The following is an 18,535-nucleotide window of genomic DNA, read 5'->3' as shown; positions in this document are numbered from 1 at the left end:
ATTTCACTGTTCAAATACTTTGCACTGCCACTATAAACTATAAAGCTTCACTGACAGGAACACATTTCACTTACACAACACACTTCACTGACACAACATACTTCTTCACTGATACAACAGTTCAATAACAACATATCATTTACACCCTTTAAATACTGTGTATAATTACCGTCTATCAGTAAGGTCCTTAAGCCTATTTTTAAATACAATTTTGGTTGTTGGTAAAGCCTTTAGTAAGTCTGCAGGTAAAGCATTCCAGTCCCTGATAGTACGATTGAGAAGAGAAAACTTTCCAGTGTCCGTCCTCTGTCTTCTTTCCCTCAATTTATATGAGTGGTCGTTCCTTGAAGAGTAATTTGGCGGTTGCAACCTATTTTTTATTTCTCTCCAGGCAGGCTCACCTCTGTATGTTTTGAACAGTGCGCATAATCGAATTCGCGTTCTCCTGTCCGTGAGTGTGTACCATTTTAATGGTGAATTTTTCCGACAACACTTGAGAGTCCGTTTTGAATCTTTTCCAGTGTCTTAATATGTTCTAATCTGTAAGGATCCCAACATGCAGCACCATATTCCATTACTGGACGTACTAGTGATTTATATGCAATATCTTTGGATTTATCAGAACCTTTTCTTAGTACCCCCATCACAAAGTGTAACGCTCTCCATGCTTTTCCCGCTGTGTCTGTAACGTGTTCCCCCCCCAGCCGAGATCGCTGCTAAATGTTATTCCGAGGTATTTACATTTGTTAACTTCCGGAATGGTTTCACCGACTAACGTATACGATGCGACTATTTTATTTCTTTTCCTTGTAAAGCTGATGGCTTTGCTCTTTAGAGAATTTATTTTCATTTTGTTGGCTATTGCCCAATCATTTATTCTATTGAGGTCATTCTGGAGAAGAGTAGTATCTTCATAACTTTTTATTTCCCTGTATACCATACAATCATCCGCGAATAAGCGAACCCTAGACAAGATATTAACTGGCAGATCATTCACAAAAGCCAAGATTAGAAGAGGCCCCAAGACACTCCCCTGCGGGACCCCGGAAGTAATTTCAATTGGGTTCGATAATTCCTCTCCTACCCGTACTCTCTGAGTGCGACAAGTTAAAAATTCCTCGATCCACTGGAGCACTCTGAAGTCAATCCCCGTTGATTGTAGTTTAACCAACAATATATCGTGTGGGACTACATCGAATGTGCGTGAAAAGTCAATAATCACTGCATCTACTTGGCTACTGGAATCTATTCCGTCTTCTAAATCCTGACATACAGTTACTAATTGACTCTCACATGAATAGCCCCCCCCCCCCGAAATCCATGCTGACAGTTATGTAACCAATTTGAGTCATCCCAAGCTGCCTTAGATAAGCTAAAATCAAGTGTTCCATCTGTTTGCAAACCACAGAGGTGAGGCTGACCGGTCTGTAATTTTTTGTATCTGAGCGAGACCCTGACTTATAAATTGGCACCACTATTGCATCTTTCTAATCTCGCGGGACAGTACCATTGTTAATTGAAATTTCAAATATACGCACTAGATAGGGAATCATGGCTTCCCCTCCCAATTTTAGTACGTCTCCGGCGATACCATCAGGTCCTACTGATTTATGAGTTTTCAATTTAGAGATCCTTCTCTTATGTCCCTAGGCTTGATAGAAAACTGACCCGTATTTTCCACAGAAGCTAAGTGTGGTACTATTGTCCTCATCCCAAAAACAGTGGCATAATAGGAATTTAATTTTTCTGCTTTTTCGCTGTCCTGTACGATAAATTGATTGCGGTCATTTTTTAGGGGAAGGCTCGAATAGTTTTCCTTGCGTCGTCTCTTTACATATTTATAAAATTCTCCCCACCCGTTTTGTTCACCTTTGAAAAGTTTATTTAGGTAATTTTCCTGCGCTATCTTCTTCGCATTAAGCAGTTCTTTCGATAGTTGTGTGAATTTTGTTTGTTTTGCAAGGCTTTCCTTGCGCTGTCTGTAGGATTTCCTTAGTTTTCTTTTCAGTTTCCGTATGTATTTATTATAATATTTCGGATCGGCATTGTTTGATAAGCGTTTAACCGGGATAAATTTCTGTATTCCTGTTAATATAACCTGCTTGAACTCCGCCCAGCATTCTTCTACACTACTGCCCTTTACTACCCATAATGAGTACTTTTCTCTAAGATAATTTTAGAAGCCTTCTCTGTCCGCTTTATTATATTGCAAGATATTATTGTTCTTTTTCCGCTTTGCTTGTACTTAGTATTCCATAATATTTCAAGAATTACCGCGCCGTGGTCACTAATACCTGGAATCACTTCAATACCTGCGACTATTTCTGAGGGTCTTAAAAGCGAATCTCCCCTTGTCGCCCTGTCTGTTACTTGAATTAAGTTATGTTTCCAGATGAGTGAGTTTACTAATGACTGGGCTTGACTCATCCCTCCCTCTATTGTACCCTGCCAGTTTACCTGGGGCAAGTTTAGGTCCCCCGCAACGATAACATACTGCCCGCGAATTTTTCTATTTTCCAACCTAGATCTTATTTTATACAGTACCTTCAAGCCATCTTTCGGGGCCCTGTATAAACCGATGATGTGTAATATGTTTCGCGAATAATCATCCGCTATGTCTACACCCAACATTTCGAGCTCCGAGGCCTTAAAATTTTCAGCGCTCTGCAGGCACTCTTTTACAAATATAAAAACCCCTCCCCCTGTTCCTACACGGTCGCGTCTGTATGTTACATAATCGTTTCTAAATACTTCTGAGTCTGTTACTTCGCTGGAAAGCCACTAACCTGCAGCACCACTAAAGACTTACCATTACATGACATAATATTGATGATCCCTGTTGTTTCCGCTGTGGCCGCCGCTACCGCCTCCGTCTCTCCCGTTGCCGTCGCCGCTTCCTCCGCCGTTGTAATAGTACTCGTACATACTATTTGCCGCCGTCATTCCCTGTCGTTGCTTCTCTCCGTTGTCGTCGCCCTCGAGAACAGCGCTCCTAGTCCCGTCGCTCCTCGTCGATTTAGATGGACTCCACGTCCCAGGTCCCCGTCACCGATCCACGAATTTGGGTCCACGAATGTTGCTCCCGTTCTATCTGCCACCCAGTCGAATGCCTCATTGAGTCGCCCAATCCGAGTCCAATGAAAATCTCTTCGCCGCACTATCCCGCTTATAATTATCTTCGCCTGGGGGTACAGCTCCTCGTCCTTACTGCCAAGTCGTACATATCTCCCATAACGTACTCAAATCGTCGCCTCAGGTCATTGGTCCCCACATGTAATATTACAGTTTTCTTGTCCCTTTTCTCCTGTTGCTCCAATTTCAGTTTCACTTCGTCGACTCGTATCCCCGGGTAGCACAGCACTTCGAGGTCCTTATTTTCCTGTCCCACATGTCGCACCATGGAATCTCCTAGCACCAATATCTGCTTCTCCTCTCTTGCCTCCCCGTGTCGTTCCTCGCGTAGTCGCCTGTTCTCTGCTTCCATCTCTCTCAGTCGTTCTTCCGTCTGTTGCAGCTTTCCTTTCAGTTCCGCTACCTCTTTCTTCAGCAACTCAATTTCTGTGTCCGTGGTCTCAACAGCTATGTCCCTCATACATTCCGTACACCGTCAGTTCTCCTCAATATGCTGGTCCCTCTTGAGTTTTTGGCAGCTGAAGTGAAACCACGTCGAATAGGTGATGCACAGAAGGCCAGTCCTCAAATTGTTTCTGCAGACTCCGCACTTCAAAAATGTCAATAAACAACAACAACCCATAATCTGTAACGTGCATAACGGGAGGGGGGGGGAGGGCTGACAAGCCCACAAATAAAACATTTATTTAATTTTTTCAAATTATGCTACTTTGTTTTTACATTAATTAATTAAGACTATGAATGTTATTTATTTATATAATTCAAGAAACATTACAGACAATACTCAGCATTCATATTATGCGAGTAATTATAAGGACTAGGAACGTATTACTTGGGAAGAGCTCATTGAGGCTTTGAAATAATTCCCTCAGTGGTGCAAAGTTGTCATTCTGGCTGCGTAATTCCCTCACGTTCTTGTCAAATCTATGAATTCTTATTAATTCAAAGATCCGAGTTCGACAAATTGCTCCGCAATAGATTAGACGACCTTGCAGGAAAGACCACAGATCTCGGATTGGTACAGCCGTGTCGTGGTTTGTGCCCATTATCAACAATAAACCAATTCAGCAAATCAACTCAGATTCATTAGTGTGTGCTATGCATAGACAAGAAGCTTCTTCATTGGAGTGGACTTTTTATCAGGTTCATGATATATGGTGTAAGGAATAGCTGTACTGCTTCCGTCATAGAATTTACTTTCGCCTGTGTGTATCCTCGTTTTCAACTTCAGAATCAGACAATCGAACTTCTTCAATGTTGTCTTCAACTGCACTTGTTTCTGTAACTGATCCGTCTAAAACATCATTGACTACTCTCGCCATGGAGATTTCACTAATTGCACACGCCGACATAGGCCTAACTATCTGACTATGTCTTTGAACAGAAAATATGAGAAATACAAGTTCCCATAACAAGGAGGAAATTGTAATAAAAACCAAACAGCTGTTAATACCATTGTTAAAGAGAAATATCTATTTCAAACGTTCAAACAACAATGGAAAATAAAATATAAATAAATAAATCTTTAATTTTCCGACTCTTTCTTTTACCAACGGGAGCCTCTAAGGTCCATAACAAGTTTGTAATTTTTAAAATTATTTTTATGAAAATAATTTAAAAAACATTTCAGAGTTTGTCAGTTTACGGTCCAACTGACTTTTTTTTTTTTTTTTTTTTTTTTTTTTTTTTTTTTTTTTTTTTTTTGGAAATTTGTTTCGAAATACTTAATGAGTTAATAATGAAAAACTGAAACTGTGGGCCTGAGAAGCCCTCCCCCAGTTGGTACTGCTAGGGTTAAGTTCTGCGCTACCAACACTATCTGGCAGAAATGAGAAAATTATTAATTTTGTGCCTCAGAGCATAACTATCCTGCAGCACATTATCTTTTATTCTATGACCATCTCAGGAAAACATTTTAGTAATATTGTAACATGTTATAAAAGAGTCGCAAAGGAAAGGAATCATAAGTTATAATAAATTTGTCGATTTGCAGGACTTTAATTCTTTGATCTAACCATGGACTTTGATAATATGTACTGGTGATGTTCCGCATGTATCTACTGCTCTCATGTGGATGCCTCTCATGTCCTGCAGAAAGCGTGTTAATTCATCGCAAATAAGAGTAAGATTGGTCACGTATGATCGTGTGCAATAGATAAGCATTCTAACTGGTTATTGATGACGAAATATCATTCCATTTTATAATTCTACTCGATTCACTTATTATATGAATGAATACTGTATCCATATTGTATACATCGTATATTATTATTATTGTTGTTGTTGTTGTTGAAGACACCCTGGTGTGCTAATTTACTCTATGTTAATTATGAAGACGCTTTGGGTTTTCTTAAAATACAAACATCTTAATGCCATTTTGCCCGACCGAGAGAAAGTTACGGTTGATGAAATTATAAAAGGGCAATGTTTCAAGTTCGCTTTTTTTTTTTTTTTTTTTTAGTTACATCAAGCTTGGATACCATCTGTCGAAAACTCTATGGATTCTGGAATAAGGTGCTATTTCAAGAACGATCGGAAAAAACCAAGGCGCCATCAACTGACGGAATACACAAGAACGAAAATGACTATTTTATGTAAATAATCTAACATGTCTGTGAAATGAATAAATGAAGTGTAGTTGTGTTTATAATCAACAGTAGTAGTTTTTAATCTTATATTACCGTACCCAATCTCTTATTTGTGTATTTGAGTTTTATCGCTTCTAGTACTTCCTCTGACAGCTCTTAAGAATTTCATTTCTGCTGCTTGGATTCGGTTTTCATCTCTTTTTGTGTGAATCCATGATTCACTTCCATACAAGAGAGCTGGTACAGCCATTACCTTATACAATTTTAATTGTATGTCTCTTCGTGTAGTTTTCATAGTGAATGATACAATTTTATAATATAGGCAAAATTAGAGAACATTTGCATAGAATGGAAGAAACCCGTATCCCGAAAATGGCATTGAGTTATCAACCGTTAACTAAAAGAAATGTGGGAAGACCTAGAAAAGGATGGCAATGAGACCGTAATAGATCGAGGGACATAATACCTGACTGGATGATGATGATGATGATGATGATGATGATGATGATGATGATATTACTGTGCCTGAAATCAAGTAGGCCTGATCAAGTAGTCTCTGTAAAGATTCATCTTTCGTCCTACAGAATTATCTGTTATGGTTACCATTTCTTTTTTAATGCAGAAAAATTCGCTCCGTCGCCGTGGATCGAATCCGGGACCCCCAATTCTACGCACTGGGTGCTCTAACCACTGACCTATGCCGAAATTCAACCCACCGCACCGGATCGAATGTCGAACATGGAGTAAGACCACTAAGGGAAAGAACCAAAGGAGAAAAACTCGATCCGGTGAGGTGAGTTCAACTTCGACGTAGCTGAGTGGTTAGAGCATCCAGTGTGTAAAACTGGGGGTCTCGGATTCGATCCTCGGCGCCGAAGAGAATTTTTCTCCGTTAGTAACAAGTGCTAACCAAGTATGTTTACTACGTATATTGAGTAAAACAAACACAATAAGTGAAACAAGTGATTCTAACTAAACTGTGTACAAAGAATAAAATGAGTTAAACAAGTGAAGTGCTTAGATAAGTGAAAAACTTAAGTCATTCTATTTCGTTATAGATATAATGAGAATTTCAGAATAAAATCCTGTTGAATGGTTATTGCCGGTAGTCGAACGCAAAAGCAAATTGTCAGATAGGCCACCCGAAGCGACACAAGTTATAGTATAACATAATAGAAATTATGTGTCAGAAGTGAAATTATAACATAATAGAAATTAGTGTCAGAAGTGAAACACAACATAAATGTTGTCCAATAAAAGACGTAACATTAATTAACCGTAGACAGCAAGTTTTACTCTTCGTAATTCGGCAACCTTTAGATTTCGTAAACTTTGGAATTGCTGTGCATCGTTTTATATGATTAACTTATATCCAAAACATTATAATCCAAATCGGTGAATTTGAAAGCATAGGCCTATCCTCTCCCCGTTACATCGATCACACTTCGTAGGGCTATTTGGAAATTTAATAAATAATTCCGGGGCTTATTTATTCCAATGTCTTAGGAAAACACAAAGTATATTATATAATGAGAATGCTTGTGGTACAAAAACAATAATTACATAATAATTTTGCGTGTTCCGTGTTAACAAGCTCCGACAAGACTCGTTATGGACTTAAACACAGATCTCTGCCCGTCTCTCTCTATAGCGCAAGTGTCGGAGGTTATCTCTTCTCTGTGAAAGAGCTAGCGTACTCTTCGCTAATCCTATTAGTGGTTTCTGATCGCTGCGAATTCCTAACAAACCCTTTTAATCATAATGAGATTCAACCCATCCCTCTGACTCCAGCTTCTTTGATGCATTTAGCTCACTCTTGGGGTGACGTGACGTAACGAAGACCCAAGGAAGGCTTCCTCTTGGGATTAAAAAAACGGACTTCAAGCACATCAGGGATTCCAAATTTAAAATTTTAATCCAGTGGAGTAAAACTGGAGAAGTAGATAAGCTGACATGAAGGTCTAGTTTATAATACCAATCTTGTCAAGACAGTTGGGAGCTTTAAAATTAATATTCATAACTTCATGTTAATGAAGCATCATTACAGCAGTTTTACAATTATCCAGTGATAATGTTAGCTTCATCGTATATAAAGGTAATGGGTGCAAGTCACTCATTAAGAAATAAGAAATAATGAAAATAATACTTAAAATTGTATAATTTCGTACTTCCGCCATGCCAAACATGGTATAGAATTGTTTGTCTTTTGTTCCGTGCCACAGATGTAGAGAAATTCAGCATCTAGGACAGTCATGTTCAGCACGGGCATGTCTTGCCTTCAAACGAGGTGTAACAATGACGTACAATATCATTAAGGCGTGTTTAATTGGCATTGTAGTCCGAAAAGCGGGTACAATAAAATGAAATATATTTATATATGGTTCCGTCAATTGCTTGTCTTCAATATATAAATAAGTCAACACATGAGCTAATTACACAAACTCATAATAGGACCCCGGTGGGTGGGGAGGACGAACGTTTTCGCCATAAATGGCATCTTCAGGTCCTCTGTTAGGCGGTAAACACTAGATGAACACCTTAGCTTATCTGGCTTTCTTGGAAATTATTACACTTATACATGCAGGTATTGGACACTGAAAACACTGACGTAATATATTATTTATGAAGAAGTCCATGGAATAGCGGATACTGGAAGTCATCGGCATATTGATATTATAACATATTTTAAACCTGAAGAGACAAAAGGTTATATTCTGGATTCGACCATCAGATTCGAGACTTATCAGAATCAACCTGAGGAGGTTAATCTAGAGAAAAGGACAATTTATGAACCCACTATCCATTATTACAAAACATCATATAAACTCAGGGATATAGAAGTCATCGGATTAATGGTGGGCACTAGAGGGACCATAACAAAACAATTTGTGTCATTCTGTCATAAATTTGGAGTTCCAACAACAGCAATTAAGGAAATTTCTATTATAGCTTTGAAGGGTTCTCTGCAGATTTTAAGGCGACATTTGTATTTCAATTCAAATTACAGTGGAATTTTCTCAGTCCATTTTTTTATCTGTATTTTTATATATTTTCATTATATGAAATATTATCTACTGCAAATTTTAGTTTCTTGTAAACAAATTTCTTGTAAGACATTTTTAATGTCATTTTAAATGTTACTGTTTAACATTCTTTGTCTTTGGTATCCTCACCAAGTTGAGGAAGATTTTATTATGTATACAAACTACTAAAAATTATTCCTACTACGAGTAACATATATTGTACAATTAAACCTTAAAAATATGACTACTCTGTGTAGTGAGATATGGCACCGTCGCTGGAATTTAACACGAGGTGGTGACTTGTCGTGGTTAGCGGGCTGTGTGCCTTGTTATTGTGTTAAGTAGTCTTCGTACTGTGTCAAAAAGTTACCTTGCGTAGTGGTGAAAACACAAGATGTTACGAAGTACGTGCGGGAAGTCTTCATTGCCACGCAGACATCCGTTATCGCTTTGAGTAGTACCAGTCGCGGTAACCAAATCCACTAGCGTAATTGCGTGCTGACAATTTTGTGTGAAAGAAAAATCCTGAAACCACATGTAACTTGTAAGCTAGTATGAATAATTTTTAGTAGTTTGTATATATTATGTCAATGTTTTCAGTGTGCAGTACCTGCATGTATATGTGTAATAATTTCCAAGAAAACCAGATAAGCTAAGGTGTTCATCTAGTGTTTACCGCCTAACACAGGACTTAATGATGCCATTTATGGCGAAAACGTTCGTTCTCAACCCCCACCGGGGTCCTATTATGAGTTTGTGTAAAAAACACACACACACACACACACACACACACACACACACACACACACACACACACACACACACACACACACACACACACACACACACACACACACACACACACACACACACACACACACACACACACACACACACACACACACACACACACACACACACACACACACACACACACACACACACACACACACACACACACACACACACACACACACACACACACACACACACACACACACACACACACACACACACACACACACACACACACACACACACACACACACACACACACACACACACACACACACACACACACACACACACACACACACACACACACACACACACACACACACACACACACACACACACACACACACACACACACACACACACACACACACACACACACACACACACACACACACACACACACACACACACACACACACACACACACACACACACACACACACACACACACACACACACACACACACACACACACACACACACACACACACACACACACACACACACACACACACACACACACACACACACACACACACACACACACACACACACACACACACACACACACACACACACACACACACACACACACACACACACACACACACACACACACACACACACACACACACACACACACACACACACACACACACACACACACACACACACACACACACACACACACACACACACACACACACACACACACACACACACACACACACACACACACACACACACACACACACACACACACACACACACACACACACACACACACACACACACACACACACACACACACACACACACACACACACACACACACACACACACACACACACACACACACACACACACACACACACACACACACACACACACACACACACACACACACACACACACACACACACACACACACACACACACACACACACACACACACACACACACACACACACACACACACACACACACACACACACACACACACACACACACACACACACACACACACACACACACACACACACACACACACACACACACACACACACACACACACACACACACACACACACACACACACACACACACACACACACACACACACACACACACACACACACACACACACACACACACACACACACACACACACACACACACACACACACACACACACACACACACACACACACACACACACACACACACACACACACACACACACACACACACACACACACACACACACACACACACACACACACACACACACACACACACACACACACACACACACACACACACACACACACACACACACACACACACACACACACACACACACACACACACACACACACACACACACACACACACACACACACACACACACACACACACACACACACACACACACACACACACACTCACTAAAGATAAGCAATTGGAGGAACCATATAATTTGAACTGGCAATGGAAATTACGGGAAAACGGCTGCACGAATTTTAATGAACGACCCCTCGTTTTGAAGCTTGGCATCCAAGGATTTTTAGAAAAATAGTAACTTTCAGTGAAGCGTTACTTTTCCTACATAATTTTCATATTTTCCACAATCCATCTTTCATCAGTTTTGAGAACTAATGGTATTTCAGAATAAAACAAAACATACACTACAATAAACAATATTACACGAAGGCCATCACCTGCAGAATTGCTGACATATTTAGAGATCAGATGGCTCAGATTCTCTGACATCATAGTATCATAATATGTCGATCTTCATTTGTGCAATTTTTTGATAACGTATAAAAATAATTTACAGGTCTGATTCTCTGGTCCGTACAGCTGTGTATTGGATATGAAGAACTATGAAACTTAAAATTTTTGATGAGATTATTACCATTAAAAATGAAATATTATAATAATTAATGCAATTATATGAGTAGACCTATTTGTCACTAATTATACACATTAATGCTACATTGTTATGAAAGTGAAACCTTTTGGGGTTTTATATAAGTAGACGCAGAGAAAGAATATTTTAAATTAGATCTTCATTTCTATAATTTACTATAATTTAATTTCAATAATTATATATAATGTTACTGAAAACTATAAAATTTACATAAGGTAACAATATTGTTTTTAAAAATGAAATATTTTTATAGTTATTAATCAAGTGATGTGGGTCTTCTTTCTTATATTTAATGGCAATGTGATGTAGATATTTATATGTGTGATTCTCTAATTTTCCTAGATTGTAATGAGTCATGCTTCCTACTTTAGCTGTGTCTTTAAACTAAATCAAAATTAATTTAATATTTCTTTGGTTTAATCGAACCTGAAATTTTCCTAATTATCACCTACAATCCGCAAAGACCCGAAATAGCTACTGCATTACTCCCACATGAAAAACTCGCTGATCGTTCTAACATTGTTACTTGTGTTTTCGCATTTAAACTCAATAACCGAAAATGGATAGGTTCAAGGAAATGTAGCCTATTTGGCATAAAAAACATTCAGAGGGAGTATGTTTCACTATTATGGAAGCAAACAACTTTCAAAATGTCTGGTATTCTTCATTGAAAATAAATCTGAAGAATTTTTATTTGAACTTTTTATGAACTTAGTTTGCAGCATTTGCTGCACAAGCCACTAGTATAAATATATTTCATTTTATTAAAGCGTGTGTTTACATGCGATTCTGAGATTCTACGTCACTGTACACCTCGTTTAAATGCTAGAAGTGCACGCGCTGAATATGTCTGATCTAGGAGGTATATACCACTGTCAAGAATATACAGTCACGAAGCTCAATACCCTAGTAAATATGCATCCATATATAGTTGCTAACCACTAGGATCGCTAATATCGACTCATTACAGAAAATGTGAAATAGTACCGGCACAGTCTATTGTTCCTAGCATCCTCACAACTCAAGCTTCGTGACTGTATATATTAGACTGTGGTATACACCAACTCCATCACTGTGAATGACAAGAAAAGAAGATTATATATTTTGGATTCGTTATCGATGGATATTCTCCAATAGCAGATTCTCATTGTTGTGTCCTGAACTCAGAAAATGTTGGCTATAGGAAGTGTCTTGTAGCTTTATGACGTTGGCAAACACGTGTTCTCATCTCATGTTTCATCTTAACTGAGCGAATGGATTTGCAATCATTCCCAAAAGTGCATCGCATCGGTTTAAACTTGCATGGCTACTTACCACATTATCTAAATTTCTGCATCACTACATGAGATTTATCTAAATATACAGCACTACATGAGATTTACCTAAATACACAGCTTACTTGGGTGAGTTCGTCATAGAACTTTGGGAAGTAAAAGAAGGTAGCAAAATGAATACAATTTGCTCATTTGTCTGATGGTTCTCCAGTACAACGTATGTACTCAGAAGCGTCGTTTCACATCTCTTTCCTTATACAACGCTGTTGCTCGTTTCTAAAGAGGCATAAGGAGCTACGCCATACTCTTAATTAATTACTTAATATTTTCTATCTGTATTTTAGTGGCCGATAACAAATTTCTGCATATTTATTATAATCATAAAATAAATTGTGTAATTGGGTATTATCAAGAGACATAGTCCAATACTAAATTGTCCAAGTACGAAAGTCCATAATGAGGTAACGTCTACATAAGTAAAAAGTCCAAATCGAGAAAATATACAATTATGAAGCTCAAATTTAAAATGTCCAGTTCGAACAGGGTGTCAGATTTCAAAACATTCAAATTTGAATAAATTTAATATCCTGCATTAATGATTACATCCATGCTGATTGAAAATTACTATGACTTACTTTAGAAAATTCAGAAGAATAAAAAGAAAGCCACAGTGATGTTTAAATTCATTATCACTGTTTTTATTTTTATTATTTTTATTATTATTATTATTATTATTATTATTATTATTATTATTATTATTATTATTATTATTATTATTATTATTATTATTATTATTATTACTTTATGGAATGAATCTGTTCTGCTTCATTTTCATGTTCTAGCAGAAGAACCAGTCCACTCCAAAAGATCAAGATTTGACATGCTAATTCCGATTTATTTGAAACATTTTCGGATATGTTAAACACTAAAATAAATTCGACCCGTGTATATTTATATTTTTCTCAATAAAATAAATACTTCCGCTGATATTAAATTACGAAATTTTCGAAAAATCACATGAACCACTTCCTTCGATTAAACTATCTCCGGTTATAATCATTCATATTATTTACTTTTGAGTTCAAATGAAATGCGAAAATATATGTACGTATTGTTAAGGGAATTTATATGCAATAAAACTATAGAAATATTATCTAGAGCAGGCCTGCACAAGGTTTATGCTCTCCGAGTCGGCTCACAGCTCATGAGCGGAATTTAGATATTAGCTGCGCTCAGTATAGGGTGGACTGGAAGAAGGGGTGATTTCGTACAAAATATACACAAAAGGGAAGTACTAGTACGAGTGTTTATGAAATGAATTCCCGTTCAGTGTTTGCAAAACTATCTTGGACTTATTAATTAATACAGAAATATTTATTTTACAGAAATAATAGAAATTTTATACCTACTTAAATGTACAATATCATTTTGTTATATTTTTATTTATCAGTACATGAAAACGAGGTTTTATGCTGTTGGCAGCTGAAAGGAACAGTAGCCTACTGATCGTAATGAAACATCAGTTACAGATGTTCGATGCCTGCCTTCATTAAAGTTGATTATAGAAAACAGTTTCTCACAAATATAAATGTTGAGCCAAACATAGCAATCATTTTCACAGCCAGCCTGTGTAGTCGTGGATATTATTGCTAATGTTTAGTCTTGTAAAACTCAACCAGGCTAGTAGTATTATTCAAACGATCTTTAGCCCTTAGGCCACATTGAAGATCAATAAGACCGAGCTGTAAATCGTTAAATGTTATGTTTTATTTAACGACGCTCGCAACTGCCGAGGTTATATGAGCACACTTAAATGCAATCGACCTGGCCCGGAATCGAACCCGCAACCTCGGGCATAGAAGGCCAGCGCTATACCAACTGCGCCAACCAGGCCCACCTGTAACTTATATGACATTGTTTCAACTGGTGTTGAAGAATTTATTATGATAACTTTAAACTTCTTTCCAATTAAGACAAGATTTTTAGTAGGTTATTTTACGACGCTTTATCAACAGCTTATGTTATTTAGCGTCTGAATGAGAAGAAGGTGATAATGCCGGTGAAATGAGTCCGGGGTCCAACACCGAAAGTTACTCAGCGTTTGCTCATACTGAGTCGAGGGAAATCCCCGGAAAAACCTCAAACAGGTAACTTGACCCGGGAATCGAACCCGGGGCACCTGATTTCGCGGCTAGACGCGCTAACCGTTACTCCACAGGTGTGGACCTTAAGACAAGATCTTGGAACCTAGAATTAAATTCATTTTGTATTTGCACATAATCGTTTAACATGGCTTCATCACGAGCAGTTTCTATCGTTCGAAAGTAAGCCTTATTACCTTCCCGAAACTGACTTACGAAAAGTGTAAGTTTACGACTGAAATCCCGTAATTTATTCAACATATCAACACTGAGCTGGCCTTTTCACTGAAGAGAGATATTTAAATTGTTGAAGATTAATATCTTTAGTATCTTTATGTCTGGACTCGTAATGACGCATTATGTTATGTTTCTTTCTACCTTTCAAAATGTTGTGGCAGATAAAGCACTGAGTATTTACTCCAGCAGCTATGAAAAAACAAGCATTTTCCCATGCAACATTCAAAGAATTTGCCTGATCAATACTTTTCCGTCTTTTAGATTCCTCCATACCGTACTGTAGCAGTAGGTAAGCAACGTGAAACAGTTACTGAGAATAGGCCTATACACTGCACTCCACTAGATAAATGAGTGGTCGTTTCCCCCTCCTCTACCTAAAGCAAGTCTATGTCAATCTGACGTATCTTCCTCTCCGATTCGGCGAGCGGTAAACACAGCTCTCCCGCTCGGAAGGAGCGCGCGCGCTCGTTGAGCGCTGTTTGTGCAGGTATGATCTAGAGCTTTGCGCCATAAACATGTATAGGCCTACTTCCTAACTTCAATTTACTAATCATATTCACAATATGTACCCGCTTATTCAATTGAAAATACGCAGAAAACACAAGTTGTGAGGATTATTTTTGCAACCTGAATGCGAGTTCTGCACTTGGCGTGAAAGAAACCTAACCAATGGTCTACTGTGCATGCCCGTACACAGAGATGTTTTGAAAATATAGCCAAGAATCAAACACTCCCGCGACGCAGCAGAGATAGCTAACATAGCGAACATCACGTACGCAGTTCTGCGTGGCCAGTCCAAATTTGAGTAAAGGCAACTATATTTTCCGAACGTAGCGAACATCGCGCTCTGTGTGGCCTCAGCATTTAAGATAGGCCTATTCATGCACGTACAGAAGAATTACACTAGCAGTTCTAAGCTATGTATGGCGTTATACACGTCACATGACATTCACGACTTCATATTTCGCCACATATAGGCCTAATCATGTCACATGCAATGACATCACGTCAAATGTTGTCACATGCCCGATGTCGTAACAGTAAATATCAAATCAAAAATGACTACGCAACGCATCAAATATTGTCACATGTCATTCCGACATATTATATCGAATATATTATTATATCACCTCATAAACTGTCAAGGTATCACATCGTATCATGTCATAACATGTCAAGTTTTTAGGGTGTAAGGGGTATTGCCATTATTTTAACTGATGATTATTAATATCATAAGGAAGAAAAAAATGTGCTCACAATTTCTTTCTAATTCCAATATTTAACTGATTATTAAAGTTTACAATATTAGGCGTTGGTAACGTTGCTGGATGAGGAGGAGGGAGTTTACAAGTACACCAGCGATGTCAGACAGGGACTAAACTGTTTGCGTGCTCCGCTGTTTCCACAGACATAAGCAAGTACAAGCTCCGATCTAGCTCTAGTATTGGAGCTTACAACTCTGACACTACTGAAGTACACAGTACAGCTCAAGCGGATACAGACACCAGTGGCGTAGCATGAAATTTTGAGCAGGGGAAGCTAACTCAAGTTGTCTTTCATGCAATATGAGGAAACGTATTACAAAAATACAGTCTTAAAATAAATAGTAGTCAATTTCAAGTCAGCAGTCGAAGATTGGTTGGAACATTGTAAGTAACACCAATAAGGCATGACCTCAAATGATACGTAATAAAATATGATTTCACGGTTTACACATATCTCTTAACAAATAGACACGTATACGTATAACATTAGCTCACTCCCTGTCATACTTAGAGAAATTACAATATTAGTATCATTACGTAAGTATGCGTCTGTCTTTTGGTTGTGTCCTTCATTGACAGCAAGGGAGTCGGTCATTTGTTTTTTAAATCACACTTTTGTTCGTAAGTCAGTCTTGATAATACAATTGTCCTAAAAAAATTCAAGTAAATTAGTGTCAGGAACTGTTATTTCGCTCAGTATTTATTATATCAGCCACAATGCACACTAACACTTCAACTGAACACAACTCACGAAAAGGGATAACTCGGAAACTACTTATTTTAAATGTTAAAGCTAGCTTCTTTAGAGACTTGCGACTAGGGTAGTTTAGTTAGAAAGGGATGGAAAATCTGCGGGGTGGATTACACAGAAGAAACCGGTCTGCTTGGAAGCTGGTGTGTGCAGGTTTCTTGTTTACTGCTGCATCACAAATCATCCTGAGCTGCCCCATCACAATATTTAACACGTAAATATAAATTCTATTAAAATTAATAAATAATTTTCTCCATAAACTGCAGGTTTATTATGAAATTATTATTAACTGGGGAAGCTAAGCTTTTTAGCTTACATTGACGCTACGCCACTGACAGACACACCGGTACAAAACAGATGCACTGTTCTAATGCAGGGGCGGACCGTTGTTTACATAAAACGAACAGCAAATACAAACTTTCAATCTCATTATAAGAACTCTACGGTAAATTTCCATTTTATTTAACAATATTGGCAATACTGGTCCATTTTTTATTCTAGTCTAAAAAATAAACAATGGTTTTCTGCAGAAAATCACACGAAGATTTTTTTAAAGAAAAATTTAAGCTCTTCCGCTTCCATAAACCAGTACCATTTCTAAAGAAATTTCTGTTTGTGTGATTTTCGAAATCAGGTAAGAGACTCCTAGTTTCTAATAATCGTTGAGAAACCGCTACGAAAGTTCGCCGATTAGGTAACCTTCATTGCGGAAAACATTGACGGTACATCTTCTTGCCTCACTTGAATTACGACGACTTTCTCCATAAATTAATAACATACGATATTTCTAAACTGTGAATGACATTGTAAGTTGTTTATCGAATATCTGGTACCGAACTGTCTTCCGCTCGGCAATAGGCCTGTGGACAGGGAGCTTGAACTCAGCTGACATGTACGTACGTCTGTGCCGAGTACTGCCTGCTGAACACGTTGTCACGTCTCTCACGACAGAATATTAAGAAATTTAAGCATGCAATTTTATTTAGTTTCACGAAAACGTAATATGTATTTAAACTAATATTAACTCTTTGCTAGATATACCTACTGATGTAATTATTTTCGTAATTTTACTAACAATATAAACAGTGTAACGCGAATAAAATAAGAGAAAACATATCAAGTTTTGACCCTATGTTATATGGACATTTTTTGATCCTATATACCATACCCGACGACTGTGAAAAGGATGACACTTATACCTCTTACACCCTGTATTGTGACAGAACATGACGCCACAACGTTCCATCCGTTGTCATACTGGATATATTCAAGCATATCAAATTTCAAGATATCATATCCATATCACCAACCAAGACATCATATATTCTATCCTGTCAAAACAGTGAAATGTGTAACATCATATCGAAGTACAATTTGTAAAATACTTCAAAAG

The 18,535-nt window shown here is 38.0% G+C and overlaps 1 protein-coding gene across 2 annotated transcripts in view; it reads right to left on the bottom strand.

Annotated features, from left to right (window-relative positions):
• LOC138700108 (neurexin 1-like) overlaps window positions 1–18,535 on the bottom strand; it is a 940,828-nt gene that overhangs the window by 921,565 nt on the left and 728 nt on the right. The gene's annotated exons all lie outside the window — the stretch shown is intronic.

The sequence above is a fragment of the Periplaneta americana genome, chromosome 1 (assembly GCF_040183065.1).
Source record: "Periplaneta americana isolate PAMFEO1 chromosome 1, P.americana_PAMFEO1_priV1, whole genome shotgun sequence".
NCBI lineage: Eukaryota > Metazoa > Arthropoda > Insecta > Blattodea > Blattidae > Periplaneta > Periplaneta americana.
Note: the sequence above shows the minus strand (reverse complement) of the source record. Positions and strands in the feature narration are given on the sequence as shown.